General features: G+C 43.9%; 1 protein-coding gene across 4 annotated transcripts in view; it reads right to left on the bottom strand.

Moving 5' to 3' along the window:
* The window catches only part of LTBP4 (latent transforming growth factor beta binding protein 4), a 1,245,426-nt gene that overhangs the window by 885,781 nt on the left and 340,994 nt on the right, over nt 1-18,651 (bottom strand). The gene's annotated exons all lie outside the window — the stretch shown is intronic.

Here is an 18,651-nt window from a genome sequence, read left to right as displayed (position 1 = left end):
AAAACACAAATGAAGATCACTGGGGGTGTACGCCTCAAAACTGCGTAATGCCATAATCCCCTAGGAGATCCGAACCTAGCCAGCTGCTCTTCACAAAAGTCCTGTCAACGAACTGTTAAGACCAGGGCTATAAGTGGGATGAAAAAACGGAGGGGTCTCTAAAAGGGGCGTGGCTGATGGAATTAAGGGCATGGCTTAAAACGTGTAAGCTAAAAATCTATGCTAGGCATAGTATGCCGCCCGACTGGTGTTTTGCTGCTTCTGTGATTGCATCCAGGTGTATAATACAACAAATGACATTACACCTACAACAAGCCAGGGTTATTGGCTTTATCAATGGCTGTTAATTGTATAAGATAAATAAGCAACAACTATGGCTTTGTTGTATATAATATTGAAATTGCTCCCGTTCTGAAATGATGAGACTGAAAGAACAACAACAAGTCTCTCTGATGTTACCTCAAAGGCACTGAAGGGTGGTGCTGCTGCAGAGCTAAGATTTTCCCGATAGGAACCCTTCTCGCCTGCTTTTTAGGTCTCGGCCTGGCGAAAGCACGGCATACGGTGCTCTGTCATGAGAGGCCTTTTGGAATCGATACGATTCCAGAGTGCACGCTGGGAGACAAACTGAGATAGAAGATGTGCACGCGGGTACTGGCCCCTTTACTGGCCCCTTTACTGGCGGCGTGAATCTCTGTGGACATTTTTCGCCGCCAGTAAAGGCAGCCCCCGCGTGCACATCTTCTGTCCGTCCCATGACGGGCCGCACTTGTTTTGTACTGCCAGCACGATTGCTGTCCGACCGAAGTGCAATATTGTTGTCTCCCACTAGGTGGCACTGCTACACCATATACTAGGAATGCTTTTGAAATCTGTCATTGTAGGAACGCTTTGCTTCATAAGAAAGAAATCAAGTCGCTATGTTGCCCTTATGGTATGATACAGTAATAACATTTAGTTGACACTTTATACCTTGTAGCACAACGTGCTAATGTAAGACCTATTTCGAAATGCTGTTGCAATCGTGTGCCCTTCAGTCCCGTGACTGCTCAACGATGTTTCAGTTTCTTCAGCTTTTAATTGTGTGTAGTGATTTTATTCTCTCTAACTTTATTTGTATTCTCTTTTTATGTTCACTATTAATTTATTGCGTTTTCTATCATTTAGTTTTCACATCTCCAGTCTTGCTCAGTCACCTCTTATTTGTCTTCCACCTTATTCTAAGTTCATTAACGCCATTGGCCCTCCCACTGTACTAAGTTTATTATGGAAGACTGTCCAATGACCCATTGTCTCATTAATTTTGCACGCCTACACAAGGAGGGATCTGTGCGTGAGGCGATCTTCTAGCGTTCACCGCAATACTACTTGCAAATGGAAGAAATTCGATCTACGATGGGGAAAAAGCTCAGCGAAGAAAAACACCTTGGGAGGATTGCATGCTGTCCCGATTGTAATTCAAATAAGGCATACAAACATCTGGGCTTTGAACTGTAAACTGGAGTTCCAAGCTGGTCACTGTCATCTTCTTTGTGTGTTTATAAAAACACAGTGATTGGGTTGGGGTTGGCTTTCCTTGTTTATTTTATCAGGCCATCCGATCTCTGTTGCATGTATCAAGGTGAGCAATACTTTTTTTTTATTTGTAAGAACATTTCCATTACGCATGATAAAGAGGAGATGAAGCAAGACAGATGACAACAAATGACAGGAGAGTGCATCCTTGTTGGAACGTCCTGGAAGATTTAAAGAATGGCAGGCATACTTCTTCTGTGGTCGACAAGACTGTGAATGTCTAAAAAAGAGCGTAGGCAGGCTGCAAGAATGTCTAAGCATGATTTGCCGTGAATCTACAACAGTGCCTCTTCCACAGGGTACGTTAAGGTGGTGGGCATTAAGAATGCAAGCTGCTCAACTCTGGAACGCACCGCCCTTGGTGTTCTCTTGCACATAGAACATGCTGACTTAAGAATAGAAAAAAACAAGCATTGGAAATGCAATAGGTCTTGCCTTTGATTAAGTTAAAGCCATTTGCTTTGCTAATGGTAATGTATAGCAAAGCAAATAGCTTTAACTTAATGAAAGGCGAGACCTAATGCATTTTTAATGCTTGTTTGACCCGGCCCACGAATTTCGTTGCGTGCACTGCATCCCCAAATGCGATGCAGTGCACGCAACGAAATTCGTTTTTATTAATTTATATGTTAACTTACCTGTAAACCTCCGTAATCCATAGTTTACTGCCCCCCCCCCACCCTGCCCCTTGCCCTCCCCATGTCACCGCCCTGCAGTTACTCCTACTACCGACCGCAGCTGGCCCCAACCCTTTGTCCAAAGGGTGTTCCGTCACCTGCAAGGGGGCGTGAAGCCACGCAAATAAGACACCATTGTTGCCTCTTTACAAAACTATGTTACCTATGTGGGTACAGGCTTTTGGAGGTGCAGTTTTTGTGTGCCACTGGGAAGAAGGGAGCTTTTAGTGCATTGCCAAAGAGTGTCTTTTGGGAGGGAGATGGTATACCAGGGAAAGACATCTCCACCTGCTGCAGGGGACAGTCACACACTGCGCCTGCCTGCGTGTGCTGCAATGCCTGTCCCTTTTCAAAATCATGCCATCCCCGGACTGCCGCCGGCGCCACACGGATTCCTGACCGGCTATTGAGCATTGCCAGCAAGGATCTATTCCTGGCCTTTTGAAGGCACACTGCTGTGATAATTGCTAATTTATACCGGGTGCGAATTACCTTCTCTGACCTCGACTGCACCTCTTTTCTCAGCCCTAGCCTTAAAAGGCTTACTCCTCATTACCTCTGACCCGCCCTGGGTCGCCACTAATCTCTAGCACCCTCGCAGTGCTACACCCAGCTTGTTGTACTTACATACGCCTTCAAGCAAGCCCTTGTGTAAAATTAGTAACCTGGTCCTGATGATGGCCTAAAATCTAGACGGGCCGAAATGCCATTGACTTTGCAACGCATTTTGAGGCGCCATCCCTGTGGTCCTCAGAAAAACGTTCTATGTTCATTAATGTATTAATGTATGGGTACCAATAACAGTTCACTGTACATATTATTGTTTTCTTCTGCGCTGTCTCCCGCTGTATATATCCCTTCACTTGTTCCTTGCGCCACTCACCTTCGTCACGAGCACTTGTGCACAGTTTTGTACAGGTTACATGAAATTTAATGTAACATAGTGCTTTTGCTTTGAACTTTTGATCAAATATATGAAAATGATTTAATGGAATAAGGTGTCAGAAACTAACTGCCCCTCGTGTTCATCCCAGTATTGTTTGTGTGCCCGGCCTACAAGGGCCCACGTCGAAGATGGCTGAAGCCGTTGTGTTCAAATCTAGGCACCAGATCGGGTATGACAGCTCTGCGCATTCTGTCAACAAACACACGAGCAGATATTGTTATTGCCGTGACGAAATTCCTTAGCTGGTCTTGGGCACTGCGAAGAAAAAATCTCCCTGCTTCAGGAATTACTACTTGAGTATACTATTGGCATGTGGGTATTCCCATTGTAGGTTTTCTGAATGGTTTTATATGGTTTTATATGGAATAATTTCTTTTTCGTCAGAATTGTATGTTTTTAGGGTAATATTATCTTTTTTAATGACACTTTTATGATTGTACTGTGTCTTTTATGATTGGAATTATCGAATAAAGACGTATTGAATTGAAATTGAATTGAAAAATATTTTTTGCATCCATTGTTTCCTAGTTTCTTGTCTCCCTTCTCGTCCCCCCATCTTTGCAACATGTTATGTGCCTAATTCTTGATAACTGTCAACTAAATAATACCTGTTGAGACATTGTTGTACGCTATATAAGCCTTTCAAAATCATCCTGGTCTTTTTGCAATGAAGAGTAGAGGGGCTGAGTGAAAACCGGTGCTCCATCTATCACTGCTGCGCTATCCCCATCCGAATGCCAAAACACACCTGTAGTGAGCAGAGATTTTTTAGTACTTGCCTCAGACACTGCATGCGATGTCTGTTGCAAGACATTTTGTTACCTTACTGTGGGCTTGGAGCCCATCCATTACTTATTATTGGTTGGCTTTTCTGTCACTCTTATTTGCGTTCTTCTTATTCATGTCCCAGCTTGTCAATCTTGTGCTTATCCCTCCATGGGCCAGTGCCTTTATACAATCTTTTTTGATTGGCTGGTATATCTGCTTCCACTGCTTGCTTTTTAAGCACTACCTTTTTAGGTCTCGCTGAGTCAGCACATATGCGCTGCTCGGAGAGACATTTTGTAGGTGTGTTTCCGAAGTGCTGCTGGCTGGCCTAGCGCTTGTGTTCACGCGAGAGTGCACGCGCGCATCTGCCAGCTTTCAGCCCCACACCGCATCGCACACCGCGCTTGTTAAAATTCCTTTCCTGCCCACTCACCAGCCTACTCGTCGCGCATGCGCACCACTCGTGCTGCGTGCGTGCTTGTCTTAGACATGCCTCTCTGCTAACCACAGCGATCATCATGCATGCTCTATTAATCGCCCCACACACGCCGCATAATAAGCATGTCACCCTGCCAACTTCCAGCAGTCCTCTGAACAGTTAAACATGATAATCTCCTCATCCCAAGGCACTCACCAGTGTGACATGTCCCCAGTTTCTCCCCAGCATGGAAGGATTTTCCCGCAAACGCCGGGCCAGCACTCCATCACAACAGGCTCCTGGGACATGTGGTTTCTGCCATTAGCAATGAACATCAAGGCGTCCCGGACAATTTTTGACTACAACTCCCAAAAACGCCTGCGACATATCATGGATATACAATACCATTATCAATGTATTCATCGATGTACTGTATATATTGTTATATTTAAGTATCCTGTACCAGCCGGTATAATGAGGCCAATACAACAGAGTTTGCCTGCCACACTCATTAACTGGTTGCCACATTCTGAAGGAGTAAATTGTACATCTTAAAAGGGCAGTAGACAATGATTACTAAAGGGTTACCCACCAATTCAAGGAGGTTCTAACCTGTGAGGGTGTCTGTCCTTTATTCGAACTTAGGACTGCAGTAGTTTTCCAGACATGATCATGAAATATTTAATTGACTGATGACTGCGCTAATAATTTATTGGCACCAGTGCCCAATGCACATTAATGTGCATACTGTGTATTACCTGCTATGTTGCATGTATAGTACTGTCACAAAGTTTGACCAATATTGTTAGACATTGTGACCCTTCCCTTATTCTTCAATCCTGTAAGGTGGTATAATATCACTCTCCTACGAGAGTGCTTTATTTTCCTCCAGCGGCACCCATTCCCTAATGGCCGCCGCTTTTGAACGCAGATTTGATACGGCTACTTCGGCGAGCGTACAGAGCCTGCGCTGCTCGGCTGAGTTTTTGCACGCACGCGCATTAGCGACTGGTATTTTAACCCGCCAGCGGATCGCGTCTTTCCCGATTAGTACCAGCGAGAGCGGATTGCCGCCGGTTACTCCGGTAAGCCAAACCTTGGAGATTAACCTAATTGTGCCTTATGTTTCGATACTTTTTCAACATTCCTAAACTTAGACTGTCACTATCACTTGCAGACCCGTGGCGGCTGCATCAACAGTAATTGATTTACTTATTCACCACACTGTAAATGGTGAGTAGGGTCACTGACCCCATTGTTTAAATAGTATTCGTACGCTGTATTTTTAGGTGAGGAGGATTACCAACTCTACTCCCCACCATTATTCAGTATGCCACAGATCTAATACCTCTTCTACTGATTAGAATCTACAATAACCGTGCATTACGATAATACTGCATGAAATCAAATAGAGGCTATTCATCAAAAGGGTAAGCTTCCCGAAGAGCACTTTATTCATTCGCACCATTAAAATACACCATCCCTGGTGTTTATATTCATTCTTACCCCGGTCGTTGATAGGATTTAAATTACCATGGATACCACCAGGAAGTTCGCAGAAGGGTACTAGGAAGATTGATTCCTCCACCTCGGACACTTTTATAGTGTCGCCAGGTAAGCAACTCCTCCCCTCTCACCCACAGCCCACAGACCTGATAATTAATTACTACTCACATTAATACTATGTCCTACTTCCAGTCCCCAATCTGTGCCACGTAACGTCACCATCACAGCACTAGATGGAATCTGAAGGCGTTTTGGATCTACCCGGTCTTCTCATTGCGACCAGCTGTAGCTGTAGCTCAAGTCTTTAAAGGGCACTTTTTTTGTAGTTTTATAAAGCGCAAACTCGACCCGAAGTTATTGGAGTGCTTTACATGAGCACCAGTTACATTACACAAGGACGCATTAATTTTTTGTAGGCACAGGGAGATTAAGGGATTTGCCCCGAATAACAGGTTGTTGAGCTGACGCTGAGACTCGAACCTGGTTCTCCAGTTCCAAGTCGGCAGCTCTGGTTGTTATGTCGCATCCTTTCTTGAAGCTGTAATAGAGGTGGACGGTGAGAAACAATTACACAGTTCGTTCAAGTACTGCTATTTGTACCAAAGAATAGTGCTTCTTAATGGTACTATAGTGAATAATGTACACTGAAGATGGAATAACAGGGTTCATTTGGTGCAACCCATGGTTTCCAGATCCAGGATTTAACCGCTACTGGGTCTCCGAGTCTTCACTGACTGTAACTGCTAGGACACAATGGTTTCTGTCTCTATTTCTGGATTTGAACGCAAGCATTCTTCGAACTATGACTAGGGCATAATGTAATGAAGTCGGCAGCTATGGCCGTTGGGCCCCATCCTCTCACATCAGCATCATTGCTGGTATGATGACCAGATTTTGAAACATAAAAAACAAGACTTGCCACTGACACAGAAGTAGGAACAGGACCTGCTTTATTGCAACAAGATTTGCTGGCTGTAGATTTCCCACCCCCAAAGTCCAAGGATTCTCTTGCTTCCACCTGTGTTGATCATCTCTCTACAGACCCTTTCTCACATGTATTTAATTTATTTTATAGCGATACTCATCCCATTGTACGGTATTAAGAGCTTTACATCACACGTATTATGCAACGCCGATGGCTCATAAGTGTGCAGGTCAAGGTATTGGAAATGTTACACAAGACAATGATGATTCCCAGGTGTAGGAGTCACATCATCCATACTAGCAGGCATTACTATTTATACACATGTACTCCTCTTTTGTCCTGATGAAGACCCGTGTACGAATTGTTGGATGGGTCGTGTCTACAGTTGAGCCTGTTAGCTATTAATTGCTCGTGGTTTCAAAGCACTGTACCTAAATCGGGTGTCTTATGGAATAAATATTTAAACCACGTTTTCAACAATGCTATTGGAATGTTGCTCTTCTTAGAGCAACACTAGCACAGTTTTCACGATGCTGTTTTGTGAAGCACGTATTATTATATTGCCCTTTTTGTACTTTGACAGAAATTAAATATCTGTTTTGACTGATTCAGTTGTATGGTTTACGTTCTTAGCCAGTGTGTAGCAGATTTTAATATAGCAAACTATCCTCATTGAAATGGTTATATGGTTCTTATCTGCCCTGCCCTACCCTACCCTTTTTAGGTCTCGCTGACCCAGCGTGCATGCACTGCTCGGAGAGCATTTAGTATACAGGTTTTCAAGGTGCTACCCAGGCCTAAAGCTTGAGTGCACGATGGCGTGCATGTGCACAGCTGCTGCTCGCACTCCCTCGTCCCTTCTCCCCCTCCCTTTTTGTCAGCTTTAATCAGGCTCCTCTGCTGCTGGCATTCCCCCCTCCCTTCTCGCCCAGCCCTTCTTGTCACCTCGGCTTGCACTCACCCCTCCTTTCTCCCCTTTCAGCCGCTTTGATGTACTCAGTGAGCTGCGCGGCCAATGCTTGTTTACCTTTGAGCGCGAGGCGCGCGCGTGGCCAATGCTTGTTGCATTTTTGCCAGGGCTGCCTTTGCTTCCTTTCCCATTTCGGCTATTCTGAGCGCTGCTGATGAAGCCCTAGTGTGCCTCACGGTCAGTGGAAATGGCAGTCCTACTAATACGTTCGTGGAACATCCTGGCTTTTGATTTTTAGCGGTATTTCCTGGCTTTTGATTTTTATCGTTTCATTATCGCAACACCCTACCCCCTAAAGAGAGTACAGCCCCTCGCGAAAAAAGTAATTTTTCAAATTAGGTTGAGTGTATGATGCTTGACGGCCGACGGCCCCTTAAGTGCTTTATGAGGGTCTTGACCTGTAATGAATATAAGGCAATATGTGGGAGAATAACTCAAAGGGTGAAGGCAACGGCGCATCATGGGGTTTTTTGTGCACCTTCCATTCTCCGTTTTTCGACCCCCACCTGTATATGAGCTCCTGCGTCCATTAACATCAACCTCTGTTTTGTTTTACTTAATTGCTCCTTACTTGGGGGCATTTCAACAAGGGCTTTATCTCTGCTTTTTTGGCTTTAAAAGCCAAAAAAGCAGAGATAAAACTAGCGCCCTATCAACAACAGGGTGCTAACACGCAAATTTGCATGTTAGCACCCTTTTACTCTACGCTTCCCCGTGCATCTCTAATGAGATGCAAAGGGGGCGTTCCAGAGTAAAATAATAGGAGAAATGTCGCTAAGCGACATTTCTCCTATTATCAAGAATGTCGCTAACCCTGTTAGAGACAAAAAAAGCAGCACTAACCGCGGTTAACGCTGCTTTTTTACGTCTGCTAATTTTCAGACTTAGCCATGATATCCTATGGAAGGAGGATATCATGGCTAAGTTTGCCTGTCCCTATCAACAAGGTAACGTGTGATTATCGCTGGGTTTCCAGCGATAATCTCACGTTAGCCTGTTAGCATGTAGATTTTTATCGCTATTGAGATAAGCGTTGCTAATAGCACGCTATCTCAGCGATAAAAATTCACGCTAGCCGGCGATAATTATCCTCACGCTAAGAGCGCTGAGCGATAATTATCGCCGGTTGTTGTAGATATGCCCCTTGGATTCTTAACCACCTTCCCTGATATTAAATCTCCGGTTGCCGACGATGCTCTAAATAGAAACCATATGGAGCCACATCATGAAATGCCAGCAGGACTGCCTCATTTGAGAGAACATACCAGCATACACTTGTTTGAAATTCCAGGGACCTTTTTATGACGGTGCAGCATAATTGACCTCTGTATCCACCGTCGTACAAAAATTGTCCATTCAGAGATATTTTTAATTTGTGTTTTCTTCCTCTAAACCTGGCGCCCCTTTGCTCTAATTTATCATAACTTTCCGTCTCTTTCAGGCTCCATTTTCTCAGGTGCAAATGTCCCCTCCCTGCTCTTTCACGTATATCCACAGTGATCTCCGTCATCACTTTGGTGCGCTTTCATTCCGTCCTATGCTCAGTGTCTTTTGTCTGCTCAGTTTCAGTGTCCGTACTTTCTCGCTAAGCCATTCCAGACGCTGCTTCGGTATCATGACGAAGTGCTATTTCATGGTCCCCCATCTGCTCTTTATTTGAAGACGTTGTTCGCTTTTATTTCATGTCACTCTTCTGCTTGCTCTCTTACTTTCACATGCAAAGTATTTCCTTCAGTGCCAGAGACTAGTATGGTAATGTGTGCTATGTGAAGCAATACCTTTTCTTTCAGCCAATGTTATTTTTAACGTTCTATGAAAACCTTAATAGTTACAAAATGGGCACTAACAGTAAACAAGCATTGGCATAGCCAATAGGTCCCGCCTTTGGGGCCTTATAAGTGTTTAAGCATGCAACAGTTAATGTTGTTGCAACAAGGATATTGTGCTGCATAACTAAATACTTATAAGGTCCCAAAAGCGAGACCTATTGGCTATGCCAATGTTTGTTCTTTTTGTAAAGCCCTGCATGGGATTTTTGTTTCCGAGCTTTCTCCCTTGTGCACTCCTTTTTGCTCTTTGTTGCCTGTGTGTTTCTCCCGGGCCCTCTCCCTGTTGCTCACCTGTGTGCAGCTCCCATTTTCTTCCCTGTGCCCTCTGTGTTGCTTACCCCACTTGAACACACACTATTGATCTCCCCCAACCGTTGTGTTGCTTCGGAGTCCTGTGTTGCTTCCTCCATCCCCACACACTCCTCTGTGTTGCTTCTGCTTCCCCCACCCACTTTTAAAAAAATGAAAAAAAAGTTTGCGCATTTTATTTTATTTTCAGTTACTGATCCAATTTGGACAGGTAACTAAAAAGAAAAAAAGTGCTTGGTGTCATTCTGTTTGCAATTGCATGTATGGTGTTCATACCTGCAAAATGATGCGAGCCGCTGTGCTAAGGGCCTTTTTTGTTTTGTAACTTTAGCCATGTTGCACAAGATTGGGGTGTGTGTACAGAATAGCTAAAAATCATTGGCAGAGGCAGTATGCACTTTGATGAGACCTATTGACTTTGCCAATGCTTTTTTCTTTTAGCCTAAGCACTCTATGAGAGTGTGTGTTTTTTCCTGCTGTCTTTCTCATCTCATGTACATCTTCCCATGTGCCACGCTCACTGCCCATGCGCTTCCCCGCCCTCTTGTGCTTATCCCACCTCCCCACACTACTCTTTTGCCAGCATGCTTTCCCTCTCACTTCCACGTAATGCTCTCTCATTCATTTGCTCCTCTGTGTTCCTTCCCTTGCCCCCTCTGTGTTGTCTTCCTCCACCCCTGCTCCTCTGTTGGTCCATGTCCTCCCTCCTATTTGACAACCTCATGTTCCTCCCCACCTTGGTGTCGTCCCCCCTTCGTTGCTTCCCCTTCCCAGCACACTTCCTATTTTTTCTACCATCCACACGGGTTGCTATCGAATGTATGACGTTACAACGCATACATTTTCAACGCATGCCTTTGCATTGCAGTTTTTACATCGCAACATCCTTTCCAACGCATACATTTACATTGCATGCCATTACAAAGAATTTTTTTTAACTACATTTACAACGCATTCCATTACATCGCATTATACCTTTACAACGCATACCATTACAACGCATACCATTACATTGCATTTAAGGTAAGTGTTGGATAGTGTAGGGGTAAAAATTACTATTCTAACTCCAGGGGGGTGCAACAATGGGGAAAGTGTTGGATAGTGTTGGGGTAAAAATTACTATTCTAACTCCAGCGGGTGCCACAGTAGGGTAAGTGTTGGATGGTGTAGGGGGGGGAACAACCTTTACAACGCACTACACTTACAACGCATTTTTTACAACGCAAAATCCATTACAACGCATTCCATTACAACGCATGACACTACAACGCATTTTTAAAAACTACCTTTACAACGCATTCCATTACAACGCATACTACCTTTACAACGCATACCATTACAACGCATAATATTACACTACACTATCCAACACTTACCCTACTGTTGCACCCCCTGGAGTTAGAATAGTAATTTTTACCCCTATACTATCCAACACTTACCCTACTGTTGCACCCCCTGGAGTTAGAATAGTAATTTTTACCCCTATACTATCCAACACTTACCCTACTGTTGCACCCCCTGGAGTTAGAATAGTAATTTTTACCCCTATACTATCCAACACTTACCCTACTGTTGCACCCCCTGGAGTTAGAATAGTAATTTTTACCCCTATACTATCCAACACTTACTCTACTGTTGCACCCCCTGGAGTTAGAATAGTAATTTTTACCCCTATACTATCCAACACTTACCCTACTGTTGCACCCCCTGGAGTTAGAATAGCAATTTTTACTCCTATACTATCCAACACTTACCCTACTGTTGCACCCCTGGAGTTAGAATAGTAATTTTTACCCCTATACTATCCAACACTTACCCTACTGTTGCACCCCCTGGAGTTAGAATAGTAATTTTTACCCCTATACTATCCAACACTTTCCCTACTGTTGCACCCCCTGGAGTTAGAATAGTATTTTTTACCCCTATACTATCCAACACTTTCCCTACTGTTGCACCCCCTGGAGTTAGAATAGTAATTTTTACCCCTATACTATCCAACACTTTCCCTACTGTTGCACCCCCTGGAGTTAGAATAGTAATTTTTACCCCTATACTATCCAACACTTACCCTACTGTTGCACCCCCTGGAGTTAGAATAGTAATTTTTACCCCTATACTATCCAACACTTTCCCTACTGTTGCACCCCCTGGAGTTAGAATAGTAATTTTTACCCCTATACTATCCAACACTTACCCTACTGTTGCACCCCCTGGAGTTAGAAAAGTAATTTTTACCCCTTTACTATCTAATACTTACCTTAAATGCAATTTAATATTATGCGTTGTAATGGTATGCGTTGTAAAGGTAGTATGCGTTGTAATGGAATGCGTTGTAAAGGTAGTTTTTAAAAATGCGTTGTAGTGTCATGCGTTGTAATGGAATGCGTTGTAATGGATTTTGCGTTGTAAAAAATGCGTTGTAAGTGCATGCGTTGTAAAAGTGTGCGTTGTAACGACATACATCCGTGTAGGGGTACTATGCGTTGTAATGGTATACGTTGAAATGACATGAGATGTAATGCCTGCATTGTAGTGACATGCGTTGTAGTGTCATGCATTGTAGTGACATGCAATGTAATGCTGCAATGTAGTGACATGCGTTGTAAAGGATGTTGCGATGTAATGACTGCGTTGTAAATGTAGTGCGATGTAATGACTGCATTGTAAAGGTTGGTTCCCGTTGCTATCCCCTGCTTCTGGTGTTACCCCCCCCCATTGCTTCCTCCTCCCCAATGTTGCTTCACACCACCTATGCTACCTTTTTTTCATTTTTTGTTTGCCAATCCAACAGGGAACCGCAAACAGAAAAAAAGGCACTCATGTCATTTTGTAGGCATGCACATGCTTGGTGAGTGTACCTACGAAATGACGCAGTTGGCCATGTATGGCTTTTTAAAAATCTTTTTTAGAAACCATACTGCACATCATCGGTTATGATGTCAAGCAGTGGTTCTTAACCTTTTGACTTCTGAGGGTCCCAACTCAGGCGGGCAACTAGAGCCAAATTTCGGGGGGGGGCTGAAAAAGATTTCGGGGGTGGCTAAATCTTCCATCCATAGGCAGAGTGGCTGTAAGAAGGGGTGAAAACACAACAAAAGCCTCATTAACGAGTAAATGGTCTTTTAAAGACCTGTGAAGTACTCGGGTCCGGCTGCAATTAGACGGACGCCAGCCCGCGAGGCTGCCTCAGCCGGGCTGACACACATGACGGGGGGGGGGGGGGGCTGAAGCCCGGTGAGCCTAATGGTTGTTGCGAGCCTGCCCCAACTATATCATTACTGGAAATCATGGACCCCAAGCCATTTTCTGCCCACGTCCTTCTGAAATTCTCCATTTTCACACATTATTGCTTTTTTCTTTTGCACCCTCTTTTCACTCTGTTCTTTTGCACTTTACCCTCACCCTCACCCCCACACACACAACATAAAACACCCATTCAACTGTAAACACTTTGGCCCTGTTAATATTTCAGCAGCTTTGTACCTCCTTCACACAGTTCCACATATAATTAGGGGTGAGTGATAAATTCTGCTCCGAGGACTGAGTTGGCAGAACGCATTTAATGCAAAAGTTCATGCCAAATTTCACTAACCACTCACTGCGTGGCAGAGTTTTTTGTCACGTGCGGGTCGCCAACAATAAGCTTGGCATCCTCTAGTGCGATTTTCGGTCACTTGGCTGGCACCCGAATAGATTTCCCCAACATGGGCGGTTGTCAGAAAGCTGCCACTTCAGTAGAAAATCCAGTTGAGTGGTAGATAAATCAACTCGAGAAGCAGCGCACTCTGACATACCGTGTGGTGCATTTTGTGCTGAGTTTTCAGCACAGAACAAATTCCTGGTGATAAAATTCTGCATAAGCAGCGTGACGTGCCTAATTCCGCGGTTTGTGGAACTCCGCGGAATTTCACAAAAAATTCATGTGACCGCGAAATTCTGCAGAGTAAAACTCTACGAGTTCCGACCACCCCACATTTAATCACAATTGCAATTGGCACATGCCACCATTGCTCTGCACACTCTGCAGAGAGGCCAAGGTTTGGATGCTCAAATAGTCTGAGCACCTTAATTACCCACTGGCAGGCACTGTGAGAAACTCACTCTGCCTTCTGCATCAACTCCAAACCTCTCAATTTTGATCCGTTAGGGACACCAAGACACAACGTGACGTAACGGAGATGCCTACGAGAGATCTTCGCCACAGCACGCGCAATATAGGATTAATATGAAGTATGAAAAAAAACACAGGCAAACCACTTACTGGAAAAACTGATACCCTTGGAGATGCAAATTAAGTAAAACAAGAGAAAAAAACGTAAACACAAGCTTTCTCACTGACGTGGATGACCTCATTTTGAGTAAAGCTTACTGCTGACGTTTGACCCCAGTTTCCCCAGACAGTATGGGCTAGCGCTAGGCACTCTAGCTTGCGGACCCCCTGACTATGTGTTGTGGACCCCTCAGGTGCACCAGTCCACAGGTTAACCCCTTCAGTGCCACGCCCTTTCCCCGCCCTGTGCCGGGCGTTGCATTAGCGGGCGGGGTTCATGACGAGATAGTCTCGTCATGGGCACAGCGCAACCGCGCTCCATGACGAGACCATCTCGTCATGGGCACTGAAGCGGTTAAGAAGCGCTGCTGTACAGCACGGCTAAAACCATTTGGAAAGCCAAAGATACCAAAGATGACAGCTCTCAGCTTTACCAATGTTTGTTTTAGTTAGGGCACAGCCCCAGTCTAAGCCTGACACACCTAATGAGGGAGCAAGTCAGCTGAGACTGGGATGTATGCCCATCTACCTAATACGGGATCGATGTAGTTTATGAGCAAATCTCAGGAAGGAGAAACCTTATGGTGTTAATTGGTGAATTTATATAGAACACTTCAAGAAGTTCCTCTCCCTCGAATACAGTTTTTATTACATTTTGGTCAATTTTGTTTTCTTTCTATTTTCAAGATTCTGGCTGTTTCAGCTCAAAGTTGTCTAGTCTGCTTTGTGTTATGTTTCTAGTTCTGTGCTGCAACTTTAAACAAAAAGTCGTAATCTCAAACAAATGTGAGATATTAAAAGAGCAAGTATGCCGACCTCCTGGGTCTTAGATTATCAACGCATGTTTTTTTATTAGTAGCAAATATCATTGTAAAGATTACAATGTGAGTAAGTGAATATTTCTCATGGGGTAGGTTCCTTTATTAGCACCAAATGTCATTGGTTGGGGTTAATTTTCCTATAATGTTTTCTTATAGCTCCTTAATGTATTGTTTCTCCAGATATTTGTACCCAAGTCATTAAAAAAAATCGTTGGAGGGAAGATGTGTTATAATATTGTGTTTTCAGTTACTGTAGGATATTCCTTGTCCCCTTCCTCCTTTGGAATATTGGAACATTCCAACAGTTGGCACTGCAGACTGCTTTGGAACGTTGAGTGATTCGAATCTGTGAGGAGTCAGACAGGTGAAGAGTGTGGCGGTGTGGAGACTGTAATAAGGCTGATCTTCTGCAAAGCACGTCTTGAACTCTTTAAAACATTTACCAACAATCCATTCTGGATTTTAAACCAAACATGGTCCGAAGGCTATTTTATTTCCCACAGGAGGATTAAGGGACCTGGTTTCACCACTTCATTAAAAGCTTATTATACATCTCTCCTTTTCGGTGCACTCTATAATAAATCGTATCAAATTAAGCTGCGCTTCCTGGCCTTGTGTTGTGTTCTTTAAATATCAGGTTGAGCTATTTTTGAAACTTGTTTAATCTTTCTTTCAAACATGCCGTGTGGATTTATAAGTTCTGGAACCTGAAGGTGGCAGTGAGCACATTCAAGCAGTTCAAGATTCACTGAATATATTTTGCCCGAACAGAGCTTCTTCTGCTTGGCGGCATTTTGGGATGTGGAGGGGAGCTCATTTACTCACTTCTGTGGAGAGGTAAATAGCCACTCTGTTCTGCTCTGTGCAAACCGTGCCAACAATCGGCGGCAAAAAAGCAACAAGTGAATCAACACTTGTTTTACAAAAAAAAGCACCAGATTGGTGACACCACCAGAGTTGCAACTTCCCTAAATTAACACTCGTGATTTCACCCCGGTCCATGTCAAAAGGGGATCAGGTGGGTCGGGCCCCCTCCCGGAGGATACCCCTGCCTATCCAAGTGGTGGTACGTTTGTTTGAGCATGTTTATTTAGGTCAAGCCCACTAGACAGTACTGCGGTTGCGAGATATATTGTGGCCATCATCTCCATGTGTTTGATTTATTCGCCCAAAGTTGGCGGGGTATGCCCAGACGTGGGGCCCTTGCTGACTTTGCCACTGGATTAAGCTAGCCTAGCTGATGAGGGATGCTACCCCGAAACCGGTCCCAGGATGCTTGTATACGGTCCAGGGAAGAACTGGCTTGGTAGTTCGGGCTGGACTGTTCCCATAGAGAACAGGGTCAAGACTGTTTTGCATATGGCTGGGGCCGACTTGGGGTGGCGAAATGATCTAAAGAACGATAAGGGATTCAACCCAGATCTGTGACTGGGGGTGAGTGTCTGAAAAGTTTCAGCACTCCGTCCATCATCTCCTTGTGTTTGCTTTGTTCACCCTAAGTTGGCAGGGTATGCCCAGACGTGGGACCCTTGCTCACCCTGCCACTGGATTCAAGGGGTGTTACCCTGAAACTGATCCCATAGATGCTTGTTTCCAGTCCAGGGAAGACCTGGAGTGAGTGTCTTAAAAGTTTCAGCACTCCGTCTATCTTCTCCTTGTGTTTGCTTAGCTCCTAAAATCAACACTGGTGGTTGATTTTCTTTTCAAGAACAGGAGTTCTAAAACTGCTTAGAGCATCACATATTAATCCCTTGCTGAACCCAATCAATAGCCCTTGGATTGAGATCTGAGAGCATGGCTTTGAGTAAGAAGGGGAATGAAGGCCCAGAAGGTGGTAGAGGTTTGGCAGGGCATCCAGTTTTTATTTTTTTCTTTGTTATTTGCAGTAGAAGTGAAGGTATTTCCAAGCATGATGGGGGAAAGTAGCCCAATGGCAGTTTTTTCTGTGTATTTAGGAGGGGCAGAGAAGAACAAAGGTGAGTGTGGATGAAGGTTATGGAAGGACGCCAGTTATGTTTTATTTATGGTTGGGTGGCAAAGGGGCAAGATGGCAAAGGGTGGTGGATGTGGCGGGCAGGAAACTATTGACGCACGGTTTCCACATTTCAATAGGAACTGTTGTTTGCTGGACAACATTAGACTGATTTGTGTACCCCCTCAGGATATTATGGTCTATAGACCTGCTAGCTCACAGTGCTACCATAAGCACTCCTAAACCTAATGAGGTAGCAAATGGTGTGGGCAACCTCAGAACATGACAACTCTGACCCCCAAGGAATCATGGTAAGAGATCTAGAACCCTTTCACTCAGTCACTCGTGTTCCAAAAAGAAATATACAAGAAATACACAAAGGAGCGTTTTCAATATTTAGTGAACCATTGTGATTCTTGTATAAAATATATACACTGCAATAATTAATAGATAGAAGCAGACAAATGTGATTATCAAAATAAGGGTAGTGAAAAGAATTAACGATTCCACCATCATACCAAATTTGTAAGGTGTCGTGATAGTGTACTTAAGAAGTGGAATTGTAAGCAAAGTGGATTCAGAGAAACTAATCCCACACTGTCATGTAAGCAAAGGTGTGTTAAAAGTCAGCATGTGAGAAAAGAAAGCAACTTTAAAAAAGGCTTCCATGTAAAATGGCAGTGTTTCTTGCCAGACTTAACACAGCCATGTGACACTAAGTGTATGTAATTTTTAAAGTACAATATGGTGATTGGGGCTGAGGGAGGAGAGCCTGTGATGTCCATTGCAGCCCATGGCTCTTACACTGAGTGGGTGTGAGCAAGGTAAGTGAATTAGTGGGGCCACACACAAGACACAACTGTACGTGAAGGTAAGTGAATTAGTGGGGCCACACACAAGACACAACTGTATGTGGTTAAGGTATTAACAAAGTAGAGTTTGTCACCTCGTGGCTTTAGGTGACATTGTAAGTAGCTGAAACTTTACTGTCATTGTTTAATGGATGCCACATGGAATACTCTCCTATGTAAAGTACTCTGTAGCCCTAAGGCCTTGTCACCCTATACAAAAATGCATAAATAAATAAATACATGTAGTTCCAGGGCAGAGCCACTCTTCACGTGTTGGCTTCATACACCAGTTGGGTGACGAAGGGAGTGGTCCTTCACATAATCATGTAGTTCATTGGAAACTTGGGGTGACATTTCCCTATGAGTTGTGTTTCACTTTAAGAAACAGACTGTGTAAGGGGGGCTTGCATTGTTCTTCTTAGGGTCGCCTTAGTCTAGAAGGTCTAAATAGACAACAAAGTGGACAGAAAAGTATTACTTACTCGTTAGCTCATGCATCTAAACCGGTATGGCACAGCCATGCAATAATCATTTAATGCATCCCGGCAGACATACATACACCATACTCAAAGTAAGGTGAGTGAAACTGCATTTTTCTTTCATTGCTTAACACTCATAATTTTCATGAAAATTATGTGTATTATGGGAAATAAATTGTATTTGAAAATTGTACATGAGATACTGATAGGAAACAGGGCTAAGGCAAACACCAGTTTCAAAGTTCGGGTGAGACATTATGTGCTTGAACTAGTCTTCCCTGGGGGAACATTACACAAAAAAGGAAAAGAGGGAAAATGTGTGAAATATGTGAAAG

This window comes from Triturus cristatus, chromosome 9, assembly GCF_964204655.1.
Source record: "Triturus cristatus chromosome 9, aTriCri1.1, whole genome shotgun sequence".
Lineage (NCBI taxonomy): Eukaryota > Metazoa > Chordata > Amphibia > Caudata > Salamandridae > Triturus > Triturus cristatus.
This window is presented reverse-complemented; position numbering and strand designations above follow the sequence as displayed.